At 32.5% G+C, this 22,995-nt stretch overlaps 1 pseudogene; it reads right to left on the bottom strand.

Annotated features, from left to right (window-relative positions):
• Positions 1-3,010: 3,010 nt before the first annotated feature.
• Positions 3,011-3,128, bottom strand: LOC120594203 (uncharacterized; annotated as a pseudogene).
• Positions 3,129-22,995: the final 19,867 nt, after the last annotated feature.

Below are 22,995 nucleotides of genomic sequence, written 5' to 3'. Positions count from 1 at the left end.
TGAGCACCTTTTCATCTGTCTATTGGCCATCTGTATGTCCTCTTTGGAGATATATCTATTCAGGTCCTTTGCCTATTTTTAAATTAAATTGTTTGGGGTTTTTTTGGTGTTAAGTTATATCAGTTCTTTATAAATTTTAGATATTAACCCTTCATCAAATGTATCATTGGTGAATATCTTATCCTATTCAGTAGGTTGTCTTTGCATTTTGTTGATGATTTCCTTTGCTTTGTTAAAATGTTTTTACTTTGATGTAGTCTCATTTGTTTATTTTTTCTTTTGTTTCCCTTGCCTTGAGAGATATCAGGAAAAAAATATTACTAAGAGTAGTGTCAGAGTGTGCTTTTAGGAGTTTTATGGTTTCAGTCTTACATTTAAGTCTTTAAGCCATTTTGAATTTATTTTTGTATGTGGTGTAACAAGGTGGTCATTTCATTTTTTTTGCATTATCTGTCTAGCTTTCCTAACATCATTTATTGATCAGACTGTCTTTACCCCGATGTATATTTTTTGCCTCCTTTGTCTTAGATTATTTGACCTCATAGGTGCGGGTTTATTTCTGGGCTCTCTATTCTGTTCCATTGATCTATGTGTCAGTTTTTATGCCAGTACCATGGCATTTTGATTACTATATTCTTGTACTATAGTTTGATATCAGGTAGTGTGATAACTCCAACTTCGTTCTCCTTTCTCAAGATTGCTTTGGCTATTCAGAGTTTTTGTGGTTCCATATACATTTTAGGATTATTTGTTCTAGTTCTATGAAATATGTTATTGGTATTTCGATAGGGATTGCATTGAATCCATAGATCGCTTTGGGTAGAATGGATATTTTAACAATATTAATTCTTATCCATGAACACAGAATATGCTTCCATTTATTTGTATCTTCTTCAGTTTCTTTCTTCAATGTCATAATTTTCTGATTACAGGTCTTTTACCTCCTTGGTTAATTTTTTCCTAGGTATTTTATTTTTTGATGCAATTATAAATGAGATTGTTTTCTTAATTTCTCTTTCCGGCAGTTTATTATTGGTATATAGAAATATAACTGACTTCTGAATATTAACTTTGTATCCTGCTTCTTTACTGAATTCCTTTATCAGTTCTAATAGTTTTTTGGTGGAATATTTCAAGTTCTCCATATATAGTATGTCATCTGCAAATAATGATAATTTTACTTCTTCCTTTACAATTTGGATAGCCTTTATTTTTTTTTCTTGTCTTATTGCTATGGCTAAGACTTCTAATACCATGTTGAATAAAAGTGGTGAAAGTGGACATCCTTGTTTTGTTCCTGATCTTAAAGAGGAGGTTTTTAACTTTTCCCCATTGAATATGATGTTAGCTGTGGGTTTGTTGTATATGACTTTTATTATGTTGAGGCATGTTTCCTCTCTTCCCACTTTGCAGAAAGTTTTTATCATAATTAGATGCTGGATTTTGCCAAATGCTTTTTCTGCATCTATTAATATGATCGTATAATTTTTATCCTCCATTTTGCTAATGTGGCATATCACTTTAACTGATTTGCAAATATTGAACCAACCTTGAATCCTAGGAGTAAATCCCACCTGATCATCAAGATCTTTTTAATGTATTACTGAAGTCAGTTTGCTAATATTTTGTTGAGGACGTTTACATCTTATGTTCATCAGGGATATTGACCTATAATTTTCTTTTTATTGTAAAGTCCTTGTCTGGTTTGGGAATCAGGTTAATGAGGACCTCAGAAAAAGAATAAGGGAGGCTTCCCTGCTCTTGAATTCTTTGGAATAGTTTGAGGATAGGTGTTAATTCTTTGAATGTTTGGTAAAATCCACCTGTGAAGCGATTTGGTCTGGGACTTTTGTTTGTTGGGAGTTTTTTGATTACTGATTCAATTTCATGAGTAGTCATCGGTCTGTTTAGATTTTCTGTTTCTTCTTGATTCAGTCTTGGAAAATTGTCTTTCTTCCAGATTGTCCAATTTGTTGGCGTATAATTGCTCATGGTATTTTTTCATAATCCTTTTATTTCTGAGGTGTCAGTTGTCACTTTCTTTCATTTCTGATTTTATTTATTTGGATCTTCTCTCTTTTTTTCTTGATGAGTCTGGTCACAGATTTATCAATTTTGTTTATCTTTTCAAAAAAACACCTCTTGGTTTCATTGATTTTTTGTACTTTTTTAAGACTCTTTTTCATTTAGTTCTACTCTAATATGTATTATTTCTTTACTTCTACTTACTTTAGGCTTTGTTTGCTGTTTCCTTTTTTCCTTGTTTCTATAGGTATAAGGTTAAATTGTTTATTTGAGATGTTTTTCTTTCTTGAGGTAGGTCTGTATTGCTATGAATTTTCCTCTTAGGATTGCTTTCACTGTATCTCATTGATTTTGGGTTGTGATGTTTTCATTTTCATTTATCTTAAGATATCTTTTGAATTTTTTTTCCTTGATATAATTGTTAATTCATTCATTGTTTAGTTGCATATTATTTAGCCTCCACTGGTTTTGTTTTTTTAGTTTTTTCCTTGTAATTTATTTCTAGTTTAATATTATTGTGGTCAGAGAAGGCATTTAATATGATTTTAATATTCTTATATTTATTGTGACTTGATTTGTGGCCTAACATGTACTTTTTCCTGGAAAATGTTCCATGCACACTTGAGAAGAATGTATAGCCTGCTCTTTGGGGTGAAATGCTTGAAATATATCATTTAAATTCATTCGATCTGATGTATCATTTAAGAATGCTGTTTTCTCATTAATTTTCTGTCTGAAATATCTATCCGCTTATGTCAATAGGGTGTTAAAGTCACCTAATATGAATGTATTACTGTTGCTTTCTCCATTTATTTTCATCAGTATTTGCTTTTCATATTTAGGTGATCCTATGTTGGGTGCATAAATGTTCATAAGGTTTATATACTTTTTTTTTTTTTTAAGCGAGGCAACCCTTGGTTGACCTCACAGATTGCAAGGACCTTGTCAGCTTACAATTCATTATTTATTTTTATTTATGTTTTTACACTTCCAGCACCTGGTCTTCCTAGGTGGTCTCCCATCCAAGTACTAACCAGGCCAACCCTGCTTAGCTTCTGAGATCAGACGGGATTGGACTTGTTCAGGGTGGTATGGCCGTAAATGGATTGTATGCTTTTATTCAGTTACTCTCTTTATCATTTTGAAATGGCCTTTTATGTCTCTTACTGTAGACTTTGTTTTAAAGTTTATTTTGTCTGACATAAGTATTGCTACCCCAGCTTTTTATTTTTCATTTTCATTTGCAAAACACCTTTTTCCATATCTTTACTTTCAGTCTGTGTGTGTTTTTTGATCTGAAGTGGATCTCTTTTAGATTGCATATGTATAGGTCATTTTTGTTATCCATTCAGCTACCCTATGTCTTTTAATTGGAGCATTTAATTCATTTACATTTAAAGTGATTATTGATAGGTATATGGTTATTGTCATTTTATTATTAATATTTATGTTCTTTATTTTCTTCCTACTTCTTAAAGAAGTCCCTACAACATTCCTATAATACTGGCTTGGTGGTGAAGAGCTTTTATAACTTTTTTTTATCTGGACAGATCTTTATCTCTACTTCAATTTTAAATGATAACTGCGTTGGAACAGTTGTCTTGATTTTAGGTGCTTGCTTTTCCTCACTATGTATTTTGTGCCAACCCCTTCTGGCCTGCAAAGTTTTTGTTGAGAAATAAGCTGACAGTCTTATGGGAAATTCTTTGTAAATAACTGCTTTTTTCTTGATGCTTTTAAGATTCTCTCTTTGTCTTTAAACTTTACCATTTTAATTATGATGTGCTTTGATGTAGGCCTCTTTGGGTTCATATTATTTGGGACTCTCTGTACTTCCTGGGCTTGCATGTTTATTTTCTTCAGCAGATTTGGGAGGTTCTCAGCCATTATTTCTTCAAATAAGTTTTCCATTCTTTGCTCTCTTTCTTCTCCTCGGGTACCTCTCTGATGTGAATATCATTGTATTGATGTTGTCCCAGAAGTCTCCTAAATTATCCTCACTTTTTGGTCTTGTTGCTGATTGGTGTTTTCTGCTACCTTGTCTTCCAACTCATTGATTCAATCCTCTGCTTCCTGTAATCTACTCTTGATTCTTTCTAGTGTATTCTTCATTTCAGTTATTGTATTCTTCATTTGCGACTAGTTCTTTTTTACATTTGCTATCTAAATTTTTATATTTTCTATTTCTTTGTTGAAGTTCTCACTGAGTTCATCTATTCTTCCTCTAAGTTCATTAAGCATCTTTATAACTAGTGTTTTGAAATCTGTATCTAGTAAGTTGCTTGCTTCCATTTTATTAAGTTCTTATTCTAGAGTTTTCTTCTGTTCTTTTATTTGGAACCTATTTCTTTGTTTTCTCATTATGACTGCCTCTCTGTGTTTGTTTCTCTGTTTTAGGCAAATATGCTAAGTTTTCCAATCTTGGCAGAGTTGCCTTCAGTAGTAGATGTTCTATGGGGACCAGTGGTGCACTCTCCCTGATCACCTGAGCCAGGGGCTCCAGGAGTGTCCCTTATGTGGATTATGTGTGCCCTCCTGTTGTCATTGAGCCTTGATTGCTTTTAGCATGTCAGTGACCCTCAGGCTGACTAGCTGTAAGGATTTTCAATGACCACAGCATATGAGCTGTTGTGCAGGGACTGACTTCAGGGAGCCAGAGTGACCCCAGTAGACTCCGGTGCCTGCAGAGACCATCCATTTGGTGTGTCATTTGTAGGACTAGTTAGGCGGGGCTCTGTTGCAGTGTGAAGCGGGCACCAGGTGTATTGATTCTGGGGCCTCTTGGGAAGGGCTCTGATGCAGGCCAATTTCAGCCACTGCTTGTGACTAACCCAGGGCTATGCGATAGAAGATATAAAGTGATTTGTGGTTGGTCATTGCCTGTGCTGGACCTAGAACCATGTGGGCGAGGCCAGACTGGTACTGGACCTGGAGAAGATGCGCAGAGTCCAGCGCATCCCAAGGCCCGCCATCACATGCCAGTTGCCCATAAGGCTCAGCCACTGCAAGAGTCTTGGGTGGTTCTCAAGTTGAATTAGGTGGTTTTTGAGGGAGCCACCAGGGTCAGGTGAGTGGTGTTCACCAGGCCAATGCAGATTCAGCTTTGTCATTGTCGGGGGAGGGCTCAAGATAGAAAGATGGCACCCATCTGCAGACTATACAGGATGAGGGCTCAACACAAGGACAATGATGACTGTCCCTTCAGCCCTCGCATAACTCAGTCTTTCCTTGTATGTCTCTGGAGCCTCCATAGTTGCCTTCCCTGTGCCGGAGCCCAGGGTGAGTGTCTGCAAGCAAGTCAGTCTATGCATGAGGCTTTTAAGAGAACGTCTGGGTTTCTAGCAGCTTTTCAACTCACCTGGAAGGTCAGATTCCCCGCTGATTTTCACAGCCAGATATTATGGGGACTCTTCTTTCAGCACTGGAACCCTGGGTTGGGGAGCACAGTGTGAGGCTGGGCCCCTTGCTCTTCTGGGGGTAGTTCTGCCCCTGAGATATCCCACCCAATGCTCAACCATCACATATAGATGAGGGACCAGTTTATTTCTCGTCTCTACCCCTCCTACCAGTCTTCTCATGGATTCTTCTTTATATCCTTATAGGACTTCTGTTCAAATAGTCTTCAGATTGTTCTCCAATTCAGTTGTAATTTTAATGTATTATGAAAAGAAACAAGTTCCGCTATCTTGACCAGAACTCTTAATACGTATAATTTGAAATTATTGAGGAAGAGTGCCATTCTTAAATTTATATCTATGGAATGTATTTTTATATAGTAAAACTTCACAACTCAGTCTGAGTAAGATGATAAATGGCAATGAGTCACGATAATTAATTTAGGGAATTTTAACATAAAATTGTATAGAAAATTATAATTTATTATGAATAAATTAATATACCAGGCTCTTTCTTTATAGCTTTTTAATATTGCGGTAAATATATATGCTTCATTTTTGAATTGTTATCATGAGATGTCTAAAAAGAATTCAATATGTTACAATGTCTTCATAATCTAATTCTACTTGCTGTTAGCAAATTATTGCAAGAGATAGTAGCCCTGACCAATAACTAGAATTTCTAAACTAAGGATGTTTTAATGTGGTTCAAAAAAAAAAATTTGCTATTTTCAGCTATGTTAATAAATTCTTCTGATTACTATGAATAATAGAAAACAGCTGTTTCTTTATTTTAAATGCATAGTTATTGTGAGTTCTTTCTAAATAAATAATTTTTAAACATTTCACCTCACAGCTTACATTAGCCCAATATGTAATAAAACTTTCATTGTGAAGCATCTTACAGATCTGTGATATCTAGGCTATCAAACTGTTTTCTCTGAAAGTATCTAAACCTAGTTATTGGTGTCATTTTTTTTTTTTTCCTTCTGGACTGTGTGTGTGCGTATGTGTATGTAGGTACTTCTTCATAATCTTTAATTTTATCTTAATTTCTCCATTGAGGAAATTTGGTGCCCATTACCTTCCTTCTTTTTTTCTCACACTTAGAATATAAACAAAAATATCTCTCTTTTGTCTTTATCATTTTCTCATATTTGGGGGAGGTGGGAAAGGAGATCAGAAAGGAAATGTTTTAAGTTTGACTTAAACAAAATTAAGTTACTTTTATAAGAGATGAGTATATATAATCAGCGTTTTCAAGAAAATTGCACTTCAAAGACAACTAGTTAAAATTTTGTAATGAAATTAACTTTCTAAAGTATATTTGCCTATTGCTTTTCTATGTACCTCCCCCCTACCTGCAATGTTGAGATTCCAAAAATACAAAATTAAAAAACAAACTACAATGGGTTATGAAAGAAAAAATGATGTATATAATGTTCAATGTAATTCTTTTTGTTGTTGTTGTTTATTGAAATTTAAGAACACTAAAAAAAATCATTCTTACTGTATTCTTGTCTTAGGCACTCTCATATACAGACTGTACACAAATCTGCATGCAGTGTACCCTCAAAATAATGCTTAGGGTTAATTTTTTTGTAACATAAAAACCAAACAAAATAAATTTTATTTATGTATAAAATAACAAAAAAAGTAATGCCAAGGAACTTACCACATGAACTTTACTAAAAGACCAATATTCAAATTCTTCTCCATTGCATAGATGTGCTTTTTATTAATATAGAGTAATGCGAAACCCTCATCATTACTCAGTATGACCAAAGTTGTAGTTGTAATCCTGGAATGAAAAGTCTAACCCAGTCACTATACATATGTGTACTAAAAAATAACATTACACCACAGAGGATCTATCTCAATGCAATTCTATAAGAGCAGACAAAACATCAACAAGGCCACAATCATTTTTATTAAGCCCACTCTTTTTACAGTATGCTATGAAAGCAAACAAAATAAGTCGTATTTTAGTGAGATTGCAATAGTCTAGACAATATAATAAGAACATGAGAAATGATGCCTTTTAGAAAAGAGAAAAAAGAAAATATGCAGAAGAAATGAGTTAGGTGATAAAGAAACCCATAATATTCTAAATGCAAAACAAATTATTTCCAAAAGTAGGATTCAAAAGAAAATAATTACACTACTCTGTGCCAAGAATGAGTTGACATGTTACTCATAAACACATTCTGAACATTCACTTCATTAGATTTTTTGCAACTGTCTTCACTCAATAAACTTTTGATTTTTTTATAGAGCTCATTTTTTCACACTTAATACTCTGACCCCTCAAATAACCTATATAGTACAGATACAGTTGTTAATGTATCAGGTGAATAATGATGACATTAATGTAGCTATGCTGCTGGAGTAAAGTACCAACTCTCAACTGCGTTGTTTCCAGTTCTTGTGAAAGACTCTTTCCTGGCCTGTAGTTTAGAAGAATTTTGGGGCTGGCCTCACTTTGAAGCCATTTCAAACATATAGACTTTCTCTTATTTGGATCTTCTTTTTTTCATTGGAAGTTGAGAGTAGAGTAATTGTATGATAGTAGAATGTGCTAATTTATTGCATGTAATTGAGACCTTAATAAAGCTCCCAATTTTCATGTGAATGTGCTTTAATTAAAAAAAAAAAAAAAAGCCATTATGGTGGTCTTTGTTACTTGTCTAGTTTTATACAGAAGGACGAGGAAGAGATGCCATTCTCCAGGACAACAGAACATGAATGACAGATCCTGTCATGAAAGGAAAATGATTGATTAAGATAATTATGAAAGTTCTCACAGCATACCAGGTTGCCGGGGACCTAAATCTAAAGAAGAATCACACCTACAACACAAATAATTACATATTTTATAATTCATTTTTTGCCTCAGTGGGAAGAGAAGCATTATTATAAATAAAAATCTATTATTAAATTTCAGACAAAATTTTCAATATATTTTCAGGAATGTACTTTTATGGTTGGTGATAGGGGTCAATGTAAGTGTATGATAAAATCTCTCTTTTTCTATTTCAATATCCAGTATCTATTTATCTATCTACCTATTTTTTGTGTTAAAAATTTTAACAACTTTTTGATTCTTAAATATAACCTTACTATTGATAAATCCATTTTGGTTACATTACACAGCTGCAACTACAAAGACCAAATCAACTTATTCCTTATTCTTTTCTCTAGGTATTGATCAGAAATTATCATATGATAACTCTGGAAAATTATCACATACCAGCATCTGATTTTTAGTAAGTCAGACAATTTATAGGTTTTATGTTTTACATTCTCATTAGTTCATTGATTTTAATTACGAATTCTGACAATTATCAAGTATTCCTCTGCTCAATGCATTTTATAATTGCTTCTTAGAATCACTCCAATCACATTACTCTTCCCTTATTTAAATTATTCTGTCTAAATATGGAGCAAACAACTATACCTAAAAATCTCACACTGAGATGAAACTCTAGGGCTGAACCATCTGCTGAAATTTCAGTCCTTCTTGTACTCTGAATTAATAATTTAAGAACCTTAAGTAGAAGGAAAGTGGTTGATTAGACATGCCAAAATGACACTAAATAGGGGAAACATCTTTTTGATATAGAAAACTAAATCACAACTTTTGGTTTTAGATTTTCAAAAGTAGTGTGACATATATTTTATAGAATAAGTTGCCACAATTTTGAAGATATTTAAAGGCAATCAGTGCCTATGACAGCACTGAGTAGTGGAGAATAGATTTTTTCATTTATTCCATTGAGTAAAACTACTGAACATCTTTACCGAAATTAACATAGTCTATTGTGCTCAATTCTCCAAAAATGATGAAATATTATTTATAGATGAAGCAACTATAGTTCCCAGAGAGAAAAGAATGTGTTCAAGGTCTCACAAGCAGTATTTAGAAAAACTGGAAATAAAACCTTGATTTTTTAAAAATAATATTTATAATCTTCAGATTTTTTCAAGACTTACTTTTATAATGGGAAAAGTAAGAAGACCAGACATTATGAGAGCTTTGAAACTCTCATGTAAATGAGCTAGTTGATTATAACATCTCCTCTTCTAGTATTTGAATTAGTCTGCAAGACAATATCTACAGTGAAATATTAAAATAAAAATAGCAATTATTTTAAGTTACAAATAGAGAACATAATCTAAAAAGTGGGATCATTAATAATATAGTAATATGTATATAACAATCCCCACATATCCTAGTCTATCTCTTAAATAACTAGGGTTATATACAGTATAATCTTATTATGCATGTATTCTTTTGTGTAATACATTAGTAAAATGTCTAGAAATTCTCCATATATACATTTATATATGCATATGATTCATCTAGAAGTATTTCTCCTTTTTTCTATTTGTTTCTTTCTAATCTTTCTTTAGTCGCAAGCTATATCTATCTGAGTGGCAGGTCAAAGCCATGAAGGTTATTATTTTCTCTTTATATGGTACTATTCAAATTTGGTTTTATTTGGAAGTATTTTCATGCTGATAACTCTGACAAAAAAAAAAGCCATCTTTTATAGATAACTCACAGAATCACACAATAGCTAATTTAAACCTGACATTTCATTAGCTGTTTAGATAGAGATACACATATTTGTTGGCAAGCACCCAAGAACAGATTGAAAAATGGGACATTATTTCAAAAAAACTATAAAGGGAAAATTCACACTCCATGGTAATATACAAAACATAGACCCTTATAAACAAAACAGAAGTGACATAGTCAAATTATCATTTATCAAAATTTGACACAGTAGAAGGTGTAAATTTCAACCATACATATTTTCATAAAATTTCTCCAACATACTTGGTTAATTACAATGTAAGCTGACTTCTAATAAAGAATTGGACTTTCTTACAGTCAACTCTCAAAAGTCAATTTTTATTCTCAGACTGTAAAGTGATACCAGATAAGATACTTCACATATCTGGGGCTTCATCTTGTTTTATTATTGCATAAGCATCATAATAGGAACTATAAAGATTTGGTTCTTAGGTAGGAGATTTACTCTTTGAAATGTTATCTACTTGTAAAGTCCCTGTTTTTATGACACTTTTTGTCCTCAACTTTGTGAACAGCTACAGCAACTGCAAAATTAATGATTTTCCAGTGCCAATTTGCAAAAAACAATTTCTTTACAAATTATTATATCATATTTTGTTTGGAAAGATAAGACCACCAGTATGTCACTTTCTTTAAAAAGCAGCAAGATAAATAGAGAAACAAAACCAGGCAAGAATATAGAAAATTTTCCTTAAAAGTTTTAAGAAAAAAGATTCAGTGTGTTAAAATAGCAACATTCTTCATTATTTCATACTACTGGAGTGTTCTCTGTCTTTTAATGTTATTATATGCATCTAAAGATTTATCACTTTTGCCCTTCAATAAAGAGAACAATCTTGTTTTTATATTAAAAGTGAATTTTTAAATTTAAAGCAGTCTGCTTTCTGTGTTACTTCAAATAATGCATTGTTTTAAAACTGAATAGAACAGCAGTCATTAGTACAATATTATATATTTTCTTAAGTAGAGATTAGGTGGCTGATATCTTAGAGTGTACCAAGAATGTAAATCAAGGCTTAGTAATCTATTCAGTAACCAATTTGAAGATAATCTACTATAGTATTCTATGTGTGATGCTACAAATTAACACATTATTTATTATTAATAACAGTGTGCCAAAATATCCAGAGGTCTCTCTATTGTTTTATATATTCCAAGAAAATGCCTGTAAATTATATCTACAATAGTCCCTGCTTATCTGCAGTTTTGCTTTCTCCAGTTTCACTTGAGTAAACCATAGTCTGAAAATATTAAATGAAATGTTCCAAAAATAAACAATTCATAAGTTTTAAATTGTGCATGTTCTGATAGAATCTTGTGCCATCTTGCTCTGCCCAGCCCAGGATGTGAATCATCCCTTTGTCCAACTTATCCATTCTGTATATGCTCCTGGCCTGTTAGTCACTTAGTAGCATCTTGGTTATCAGATTGACTGTTGTGCTATCACAGTGCTTGTGTTTAAGTAACCCTTATTTTAATTAATAATGGCACATTCGCATAACTTTTATTATAGTACATTGGCATAATTGCTCTATTTTGTTATTGTTGTTGTTAATCTCTTACTGTGCCTAATTTACAAATCAAACAAAGGCATGTGCGTATAGGAAAAAAACACAGTATATATAGGGTTTGGTACTATCTGTGACTTCAGGTATCCACTGAGGGGTCTTGAAATGTATCCCTTACAGATAAGCGGGAACGGGGGGAGGAGGAGTCTCTGTATAGTAATTCCATTAGAAAATAATGGTGTTAGAATTTTTTTTTTTTAACATTACAGAGACAGTATTGTGTAATGGAATATGCACTGGTTTGAGAATCATTGAGAATCAGTGTCATCGTCCAAGCCTGGCTCACTGATTAGCTACATGTTCTTCAGTTAAGTCATCTAATCTTCATTTTTCATCTGCAAAAGTAGGTCATTTGAGAATCAGTGTTTGCCAAATTGTGCTCAATAAATACCTGATCTAAAACCTTTGTATTATAATATATGTACTAGTTCTATTGCATTGTGATCTGGAATTCAATCTAATATGCCCCTAAGTGATTGTTATGCATATTAAAATATGAAAAACCCAGACTACATTAGCTGGGAGCTTATTTCAAGCTCTGACATTCTATGATGCTAATTTCCAATTAAATAGTATATGCAAAGTGTCAAATAAAAACTAATCTGGTTTTAGGTAAGGAGAGACTTTATTAGACAAAATTTCTGCAGGTAGGTGTGGAGGACGTTTTTAACAGGGAGGGAGACTATTCTAATACAGAGATTTGCAGACACATCAAAAGTTATGTAGAAAAGTACTTTTTTTTGGTAAGAAGAAATAAACAAGAGTAGACAGAATGGGGTGTGAGGTTATGTGATGAGAGTGGCATGATCTAACAGTTGATCAGGAAATATCTTTCCTTGAGGTTGAATGATTCCCAGGAGGGACCCTTAAGGAAGTATTGTATACTGGCTCACACTGAGAGTGAATCAAAGTTCAAGAATCAAGGAAAGGAAAAAATCCTAACTTGATCAGTTCCTTAACAAGCCTTAGTTCCGATTGCAGGGACAAACTGTTCAGTTAATCTTTATAAAGCAAAGATGAGAATTTGAATAGTTTACATCTGGCCTTTACATAGGTTACAAGCGGGAATTTTATGAGTGTTATTTAAGTCATATGGAGAAATAAGGATCCTTTCACTAAGCCATTTCCTGAACACAAAATAATATCTCTATTTTCCAGGTCTCAAGTACAATTAAACATTTTCCAAAGCAACTTCTGAATTTTTGAAAAGTAAACCCTCTATTACAGGAAAAAAAAAAAAGAGAAAAAAAGAAACTTCACTGGAGAAGGCATTGTTAAATTGAGGTTGTAATTCTCTAGCAAAAAAAACATTAAGAATTAGAGTTTTCACAAAACCATAACATAGGCTTTAGTTTAGTCCAGCACTTCATTCTCTCAGGGTGCTATTTTGTGAATGCATCCTGCTAAACCTTTATTTCGCAAAGGGTGAACCACTTCCTCATGACCATGGATAATATACTTGGCCTTTTTCAGATAGGAATATATATATATATATATATACAGCTTAGTGTTTCCAGTGTCAGCTTAGTGTCTCCAGTGAAGGAAACTTTGGAAAGATGCAGATTTGGAACAAACGAATGTGCTTCCATTAGAAAATAATGGAGCATCCTGCTCCTAGACTGCTCCAAGTAGAGTCAAAACCACCTTGCATAGCAATGAAAAGCATTAAACATTTACACAGCTGTTTGTTATCAAAATTGCTTATCTTGTAGTTCTTCATAATAACTTCTTTGATTTCTTGGAGTGCATCATCACTACTTAGCAGGAAAGAAATATCCATTTTCTTAGCTATACCTTCCCTTTATTCCAGCTGTCTTCCCTGTCCCCAAGCACAGACTCACACGCACACACACATTGGCCACACACACACACACACACACACATTCACACATAACAGGCAAGGAAGGAATCAAAGACAAAGATGTGGAGCAGTTTGAAGAGAGAGTCTGTGTGTCACTCTCTCACAGAAGAGAATTGTTTATGGTCATAGCTTGACAATTTATCTAGCACATGTTTTGTTTAGTAAAATAATCTCTTCATAGATGTATCTGTGTTGTTGCTTTGTTGCTTGCAGAGTATATTTATATTTAGACTCTCTAAAAGAAATTTCTTCTCCAGGAGTTCATGCGACATTAGGAAATCATTCTCAGTCTTGAGGCTCATTAGCTGCTTATATAATGCTCACCTTTATTAAAAAAAAAAAAGTGGGATGGAGGTGGAAAATCCATCCATGCTTAAAATCTAACTTAATTCTTTGGAATATTTTTCATAATCTTTAAAATATACAAACATATTTAATCACCTAATTCCTGGTCTTGACTTAGTTTAGAAATAATTTCCTTAGAGTAATTCTTTGACATTTTAAGAAAGGAAGATCTTGGAATTATTGTATATAAACTGGTTATAATCTACTATTGTTAAAATATATTAATGATAATAATATTAACTAAAGTATATTAATAATATGTCAACAGAATTTATTATGCTTGATCAATCCTTTACAATGTTTGTTTCTTGAAAACATAGTTATGTAAGTATCATTATACCCATTTTCAGATGAAAATAAAGTTGGAAAAACAGTATAATGTAGTTGTTAAAGGCATAAACTCTAGAGTTTGACTTTCTGGATTAGAATCTGAGCTTCTTTAATAACAAATTACACAAGAAAATGTTTTAATTAACAAAAATGATAAGAATGATAATCATATGTAACACCTATGTGATTGGGTTATTATTGTGAACATAAAGTGAGATTTTATACCTAAAACATTTTCCAAACAAAAATTACCCTGACAAAGTTTAACAGGCAAAGAAGACTTTATTAAAGCTATTGCAATAGGGAAAAACACTAGAATACAGTCTGAACTCAACTCCGATGAAGAAAGGAGTAGGAGAGTTTTAAGTACTAGGATAAAGGGAACCTTAGGACATCTGTGTTTGCTAATGGGCCTTACTTGAAGGAGAAGTAAACTTCCTTGTATCTTCATGATGGGAGGTATCTTTCCAATTTGAAGCAAAGCATCCACCCAGATTAGACTCTTACCTTCCCATAGAGCTTGGAAGTTTGGGATGTTGTATTTTTGATAATACATGTCAAAGGAACGACTCCTAGTTCTTTGAGAAAAATAGTCCTGGTTGTAAAACTGGAAGGAAGCTTTTATCAACCAAAAAATTGTTAAAACTAATCTAATAAATTCTGTAGTGTTCCAGGATATAAAACCAAACTGAGAAATCAGTTGCATTCTTGTACATTAACAATGAAATACCTGAAAATATTTGAAGAAATAAAGGAAACAATTCCATTTGCAATGGCATCAACAACAATAAAATACTTAAGAAAAACTTAAACCAAGGAAGTAAAAGATTTATACAATGAAAACTGCAAGACATAAACAAAAGGAAAAATATCCTATGTTCATAAATCAGAAAAATAAGTACTTTTAAAATGTCCAAACTACCCAAAGCCATCTAGATTCAATTTAATCCCTCTCAAAATTTCAATGGCATTTTTTCACAGAAGTGAAGAAGAAAAAAGTTCTAAAATTTCTGTAGAACCTCGAAATAACACAAGCAACACAGAAAAAAAGAACAAAGCTGGAGGTATCATCACACTTCCTGTTTTAAAGTATGTTACAAAGCTATATTAAAACAGTATGGTAGGTATAAAGACCAATGGGACAGAATAGAGAGCCTAGAAGTAAACCCCATGTATAAGGTCAACTAATCTTTGAAAGGAAGCCAAGAACACTCGATGGAGAAGGAATGGTCTCCAAGAAATGGTATAGGAAAAATTGTATAAACACAAGGAGAATAACAAAATTGGACCCTTGGCTTATGTTACTCAAAAAATTAAGTAAAATGGATTAAAGATTTAAACATAAGACCCACTACCACACCTCTCCTAGAAACAAAAATGTAGGGAAGAAGCTTCTTGACATTAGCCTTGGTAATGACTTTTTGCCAAGACACCAAAAGCACAAGCAACTAAAACAAAAATTAACAAGTGAGAACTCTATCAAACTCAAAAGCTTCTGCACAGCAAAAGAAACAATTGGTAAAATAAAAAATAGCTAATAGAATGAGAGAAAATATTTGCATACCTTATATAAAAGTTAATATCCAAAACATATAAAGAATTCATATGACTCAATAGCAACACCAAAAATCTAATTAAAAAATGAGCAAAGGAACTGAATAGACATTTTTCCAGAGAAGACATACACATGGCCAACAGGTACATGAAAAAGTGCTCAACATCACTAATCATCATAGAAATGCAAATCAAAAATACAGTGAAATCTCATCTCACACCTGTCAGAATGACTATCGTCAAGAAGACCAGAGCTAGATGTTAGCAAGACATAAAGAAAAGGGAGCCTACGTGCACTGTTGGTGGGAACATAAGTTGATACAGCACTCTGGGAAACAGTATGAAGGTTCCTCAAAAATTTTAAAATAGAATTGCTGTATGATCTAGCCATCCCACTCCAGGATATATATCAAAAGTAAATAAAAATGATCTTGAAGAGATATCTATATTCCCGTGTTTATGGCAGCATTATTCACAATAGCCAAGATATGAAAATAAACTAAGTGTCTGTCAGCTGATGAATAGATAAAGAAAAGATATACATCTCAGAGGAGTAGAGAAAGAATTTACAGGTATAACTTTTTAAGTAAATACTCTACGGAAAGGGATGTCAGGGAACTAGATTCAGGGAAAAAAAAAAACAAGTCTAAAGTTTAGTCAAGCCTAGGGAAACATTAAGCCCTCTTGGTTAACACGTAGAAGAATGAATGATTCTTATAGCATATCATGATCATTTGAATCATTAGAGAAAGCAAATAATTTGTCGATGGTCCCAAAAATTTAATTCTCAAGTCAAAGTTGTGAACCATGGCTGCCTGATTTTAACATCAATTATCTTTACCTCTTACTAAGTCAAATTACTATATTAGAGTTCCCCTTTTTATGTGTCTCCAATAGAGTACCTGTCCCGGTGACATGTACCCCATAAATACTTTTTAAAAAAATTACCTTTTATGCTATAAGATAGGCTACCTTTGCAAAATATAAATATCAGTTGATATTTGTTGAGACACTTCCAGAAAAGAATTCTATAATCAGAAGCTATTTTGAGCACAACATTTGAAAAAGCTTTGGTCAATTTTCCCTATTTCTTCTAAGAAATAATCTCAAGGCAATAAATGCTTTTTATGTTAAATCTATCTCTAAAAACCAAAGAAATCCTACTCAATAATACTCAGGCCCTCAATTGGATGTCAGCTGTCCATGGAAAGCAATTCATTAATATACCTCTTATTTGTTTTCTGCTTCTTTTGGACAGATAAACAGAAACAGAACAGAAATGAAATAATTCGATTTCCTTAGTTTTTGAGATTTCGGAGTTAGATAAGAAAAATACTTGCAGGAAGTTCTACTTTTGAATTGGCACGTAAGGGAAATCTAAAAATAAAAGTATTAAGTAGCACATATAAAAAAAAGCCACTTCATACATGTACAATTTAATGAGTAGTTACAAAGTTGAACATTCTTTTAGCACAGCTGAAAAAAGCTATGCTGATAGCCTCAGGGAGTTCCAACTTGTTTTTCTGTTTGTTTATTTTTTGTGTTTTGCTTTTTACCGCACAAGAGATTTATAGGTTCATAAAAGAATTCAAACTCTCTTGTCTTAATATGAATAAACATTTCTGCCTATATTTTTCTGATGCTTTCCTCCTTATTACGTCAACTATCTGATAAAAACTGAAATTTAAAATTCTCCTCAACTGGTTATTTCTGTAATCATAAAGCCTCAGGACTATACTCGGTCCTGTTACAATCAATGCTCTTTTCCCTCTATCAGCAGAATCAAGTTGTTATTTTGAAATTAATTTATGTCATCTTACTTTGCACTATTCACTGAGATCCATCTTGTCACCTACATTTCATAGTGTGACATCTTGTCAAAGCCATTATGCTGCAAGCCTTTTGAAACCAATTTCACAAGTCAAATGACTGGTGGTCTACATACTAAGAATAAAAATCTCTCCAGTCAGCTAAAATGTTGCTGTTGTCATTTTTAATGAAGTTGTCCTGTAAGAAAAAAACACCCAACTCTGACAGACTCACATATACATGTACAGGCATAAGACAGGTTCACATTAATGAAGCTTTAAGTAAAAATTGGAACTGATTGCCTGTTTGGATAAATCTAACTTAATAAACCAATAAAAATGACTTCATATGATAGAAATTATATTTCTGTAATTGTTTGCTGTTGTCATGTCTACCATTTGATAGAATTAGAAGGAAGACTGCCAGTGGAATGTTATAGAAGATCAGCAAGTTGTCATCCTAGACAAGAATGCAAAGGAAGCATTCTCTCCATTCCCTTCAATCAGAAAGAAAATTCAAACCCTTTGCATCAGAGTCTTCTCCATTAGATTATATGGGCATTTTTTTTAATTGGCTTTTTTTTTTCATATTAAAGGAAAGCTATTTAGTTCAGAGTCCTTAAATAAATATTTTGGTATTCTAATGTATTCTTAAAAATATAAACCATAGACAAACAAAGAAAAAAGTACTGGATGTTTAGCCTGAGTGGAGTAAAAAGTAATGAAATATCTTAAGGACTTTTTATCAAATGAGCTCAATTGAGGCTATTTGCTTCACTCAGGAAAATAAGGAAAATAAGACACTTCACTAAGGAAAATAAGATGCTTTATATTAAGTGGTTCATATAAGGCTTTATTCTTGGACAGAAACACAACTATATTATTACATGGGTAGGGATTTAAAATTTTACTGTATATTTAGGCAGTGCTTCACTATTTGCGAAGTCCCCAAAGATTATAATCACTTACAAAAAATGAGAAGCACTGAATGCTTTGTGTGAGAAAAATCAGAAGATTCTCATTCTGGAATTGTGGCAGGTAAAAGTCAGCATAATATACTGAGCTTGGTGTATTACAAAACTAACCTTCAATTACAAATGGTTTGTTGCAAAGCTGTCTCTATAAATATTCTATTCTAATCTCAATTAATGAGGTAAGTTGGTCCACAGCACTCATTAAGAAAATAGAATGGAACATCATTGTTACAAATTACACTATAATATAATCATGTAAAACAAGTACTGTCCAATCAACAATGTTCAAGTATGTATGGGATCAAGAAAAACACAAAGAAATAGAAAAAGTATTTTATATATGCCTGTGTCAGAGTAACAAAAATGTACTGAGTCATAGCCATTTATATCCTCAAATTAACCTTTTATTTCTTTTTATTTCTTTCCTTTCTTTTTCTTTCTTTCTTTCCCCCCGCCCCCCGCCCCCGAGGTAGAGAATTTGGAAAACCATGACCATGGCACATACACGGCCAATTGATCTTATGTTTCATCTTTCCTTTCAGGCCCTGGAGCTAAGGATGTTTTTTGCATTGTAATGGTCACATATGAAATGGTTACATACACTCTTACATAATATCCTCAGTTTTGTTTTCTGACCCCTAAAGAGTAAAACATTTACTATCTGGCTCTTTTAAAACGTTTAGTGATGTCTTTCATAGAACACTGCCAAAATCTTCGGTATGTCATCTTTTTTGACAAGCATCATTCTGGATTGCTGATCATAAGGAAATAACATCTAAAATTTCTCATATATATACTTACTTAACAACTTATGTTCCCTTATAATTTGCTAAGGTTTTTTAAGTGATTAATAGGAATCAAAAGGTATGGAGTAATTCTTGCATACATTGAGATGATCGTATGATGTTGAGCCTTTGTTCTGTGAATATGATGAATTACATTAATTTATTACTTGAACCACTTTTAAATTTGTGTGATAAATACTACTTTACAATGACAGATTATTTTAGAACAGTGTTAAATTAGGTTAGCTAATATCTTATTTAGAAGTTTTTGTAACTAAGTCGATAATTGAAATGGACCTCTAATTTTTTCCTAATCTCATTCGGTCTCATTGTTTTCTGTTATACTAATCTATTTTTTTCGACTATCACACAAACCTTATAAGATTAGTTGGGATTTAAAATTTTTTCTTTCATTATTTAGATTATACTTGCATATTGTATGAATTAAACATTCCCTGTATATTTTTAAGAGATCAACTGTAAAGCCATCTGGGCCTGGGTTTTTATTGGGAGGTACATTTGTGAAACAATGGATTGAGAGAAAATAGTTTTATGTTTCTGCATAATTAGGTCTTTCTGAAGGTTTTTTACTGAACCTTGGAACTTGTGTTAAAAGAGCAAGCCATAGAAGTTCATTTACAACTGCATAGATATTGAAAATTCCACAGAGATTTATCTAACTACTAAAGTATGTTTTTACACTTAAAGGAAAAGTAAGTCATCTTGTATTGTAAAGCTTAAGGTGATGGTGAATATTCCATGAACACTTAAAAAAGTATTCTGCTGTTAGGTAGTATGTTTATTACATCTATAATATAACTATTATATTCTGTTGGCTGATGGTTTTTTGAGTTCTTCTAAATCCTTGATGATTTTATGTCTCAAGCTTTATCAGCTTTCTGAGAGATGCTTATGGAATTCACAAACTGGAATTGTGGTTTTGTCTTTTTTTCATATCAGGCCTTTCAGATTTGTTTTATATATTCCGAGACTATTATTTGGTGCAATTTTATTTAGAAACGATATGACTTTTAGTGAATTGATTGTTTTATCATTATGGAGTATCTTTCTTTCTAGTAATTTTCTTTGCTCTGAATTCTACTTTATCAAATATTAATATAGCCGCTCATGCATTCTATGTCAATAATGTTTTCATAGTATACCTTTTCCTTCCTTTTACTTTCAATATACTTGCCATTATATTTGAAGTGTATTATTTTTACACAACATATATCTGAATCTTCTTTTCCCAATCTGCAGATCTCCGTACTTAAATTGAAATATTTAGATCATTTATATTTAAGGTATTTTTTAACGTTAGGCCCTAAGTCTGTTATTGTATTATTTTGTTAGTTTTTCTGTATCTCATTCTTCTGTCTCCCATTTCTCAACTCTCTTTAGGATGATTTTTAAAGATTTTGAAGTTTTTTTTAGAATCTACTTTGATTTATTTTAGTATTTATGAGTGTATCATTTTATATAGGTTTAATAATGGTTTTTGAAGATAATAAAACACATATACCCACGAGTTATCATAATTTACTGGTATCCCTGTTTTACCACTTCAAGTGAGGTGTAACAATTTTACTTTCATTTAGATCCTTTTACTCTTTCTTCATTTTAAGTGCATTTATCTTGAGCACCACATCAGATAGTGTTATAAATTTTGTTCTAATTATCAAATATTTAAAATCTATGGCTGTCTTTAGTCTATTATATTTTCCTTATTTTTTAAATTTTATTTTTATTAGTTTCAAGTATATAGTACATTGGTTAGATTTATATAGTTTATAAAACAATCCCCTAATGACTCTTTCTCTCATCTGGTTAGCCACCTAGCGATTTCATTAACGCTAACTGCATTCCTATGCCGTGCTTTCTATCTCCGTGACCATCTATCAACTACTGATTTATACTTCTTTAACCCTTCACATCATTCTCCCAGCCCCACCAATCCCCTCCCCTCTGGCCTTCACCAGAATGTTTTCTATATTTGTGAGTCTGTTTTGATTAGTTTGTTCTTTTTGTTGCTTAGATTCCCCATGTAAGTGAAATCATATGATATTTATCTTTCTCTGTCTGATTTATTTCACTTGACATAATATCCTCTAGGTCCATTGGTAGTTGCAAATGGTAGGATTTCATGTTTTTTAATGGCTGAGTAATATTCCATCGTATATGAACCATAACTTCTTTACCAATGGTCTGTTGATGGGCATTTAGGTTGCTTCCATATCTTAGCTATTGTAAATTGTGCTGCCGTGAGCATAGGAGTGCATCGATCTTTACAAATTATTGTTTTGGTGTTCTTAGGATAAATACCCAGACTGTTTTCCATAGTGGCTGTACCAATTAGCAATACCACCAACATGTATGAGGGTTCTCTTTTCTCCGCATCCTTGCCAACACTTGTTGTTCATTCATTTATTGATGATAGCCATTCTAACAGGTGTGAGATGATATCTCATTGTGGTTTTAATTTGCATTTCTTTGATGATTAATGACCTTGAGCATCTTTTCATATGTCTATTGGCCATCTGTATTTCCTCTTTGGAGACATATCTTTTTGGGTATTCTGCTCATTTTTTAATTGGATTTTTTTGTTATCGAGTTGTATGAGTTCTTTATATATTTTGGATATTAACCTCTTATCAAATGTATCATTAGCAAATATCTTCTCCCAATCAGTCAGTTATCTTCTTGTTTTGTTGAAGGTTTCCTTTACTGTACAAAAACTTTTTAGTTTGATATAGTCCCATTTATTTATTTTTTCTTTTGTTTTCCTTACCTGAGGAGATATGTCTGAAAAAAAATTACAGTTAGCAATAGTCTTGTGTACAGTGTAAGAAGGTGGATCAGTTTCTTTTTCTTTTTCTTTCTTTTTTTTTTTTTTTTTTGCACGTATCTGTCCAATTTTCCCAATGCCATTTATCGAAGAGACTGTCTTTACCCCATTATATGTTCTTGCCTCCTTTGTTATATATTAAGTGAGCATAGAGGTATAGATTTATTTCTGGGCTCTCTATTCTGTTCTATTGATCACTGTATCTGTTTTCATGCCGGTACCATGCTGTTTTGATTACTGTAGCCTTGTAGTATAGTTTGATATCAGGTAGTGTGATACCTCCAACTTTGTTCTTTTTTCTCAAGATTGCCATTGCTATTCGGAGTTTTTTATGGTTCCATATAAATTTTAGGATTATTTGTTCTAGCTCTCTGAAAGTGCCATTGATATTTTGTTAGGAATTGCACTGAATCTATAGATTGCTTTGGGTAGTATAGCCATTTTAATGATGTTGATTCTTTCTATCCATAGGCACAGTATATGCTTTCAGTTATTTGTATCTTCTTCAATTTCTTTTTTCCATGACATAATTTTCTGAGAACAGGTCGGAAAATTATTAATTGGTTAATTTGACTCCCATGTATTTTATTGTTTTTGATGCAATTGTAAATGGGATTGTTTTCCTAAGTTTCTTTTCTAAAAGTTCATCATTATTGCATAAAAATGCCACAGACTTCTGAATATTTATTTTGTAACCTGATACTTTACTGAATTCATTGATTAATTCTAACAGTTTTTTGGTGGAATCTTTAGGGTTCTCTGTATATAGTATCATGTCATCAGCAAATAACAAGAGTTTTACTTCTTCCTTTCCAGTTCGGATGCCTTTTATTTCTCTTTCTCATCTTATTGCTGTGGCTACGACTTCCAATACAGTGTTGAAGAGGAGTGGTAAAAGTGGACAT

The sequence above is a fragment of the Pteropus medius genome, unplaced genomic scaffold (genome assembly GCF_902729225.1).
Source record: "Pteropus medius unplaced genomic scaffold, Ma_sr-lr_union100, whole genome shotgun sequence".
NCBI classification, from domain to species: domain Eukaryota; kingdom Metazoa; phylum Chordata; class Mammalia; order Chiroptera; family Pteropodidae; genus Pteropus; species Pteropus medius.
This window is presented reverse-complemented; position numbering and strand designations above follow the sequence as displayed.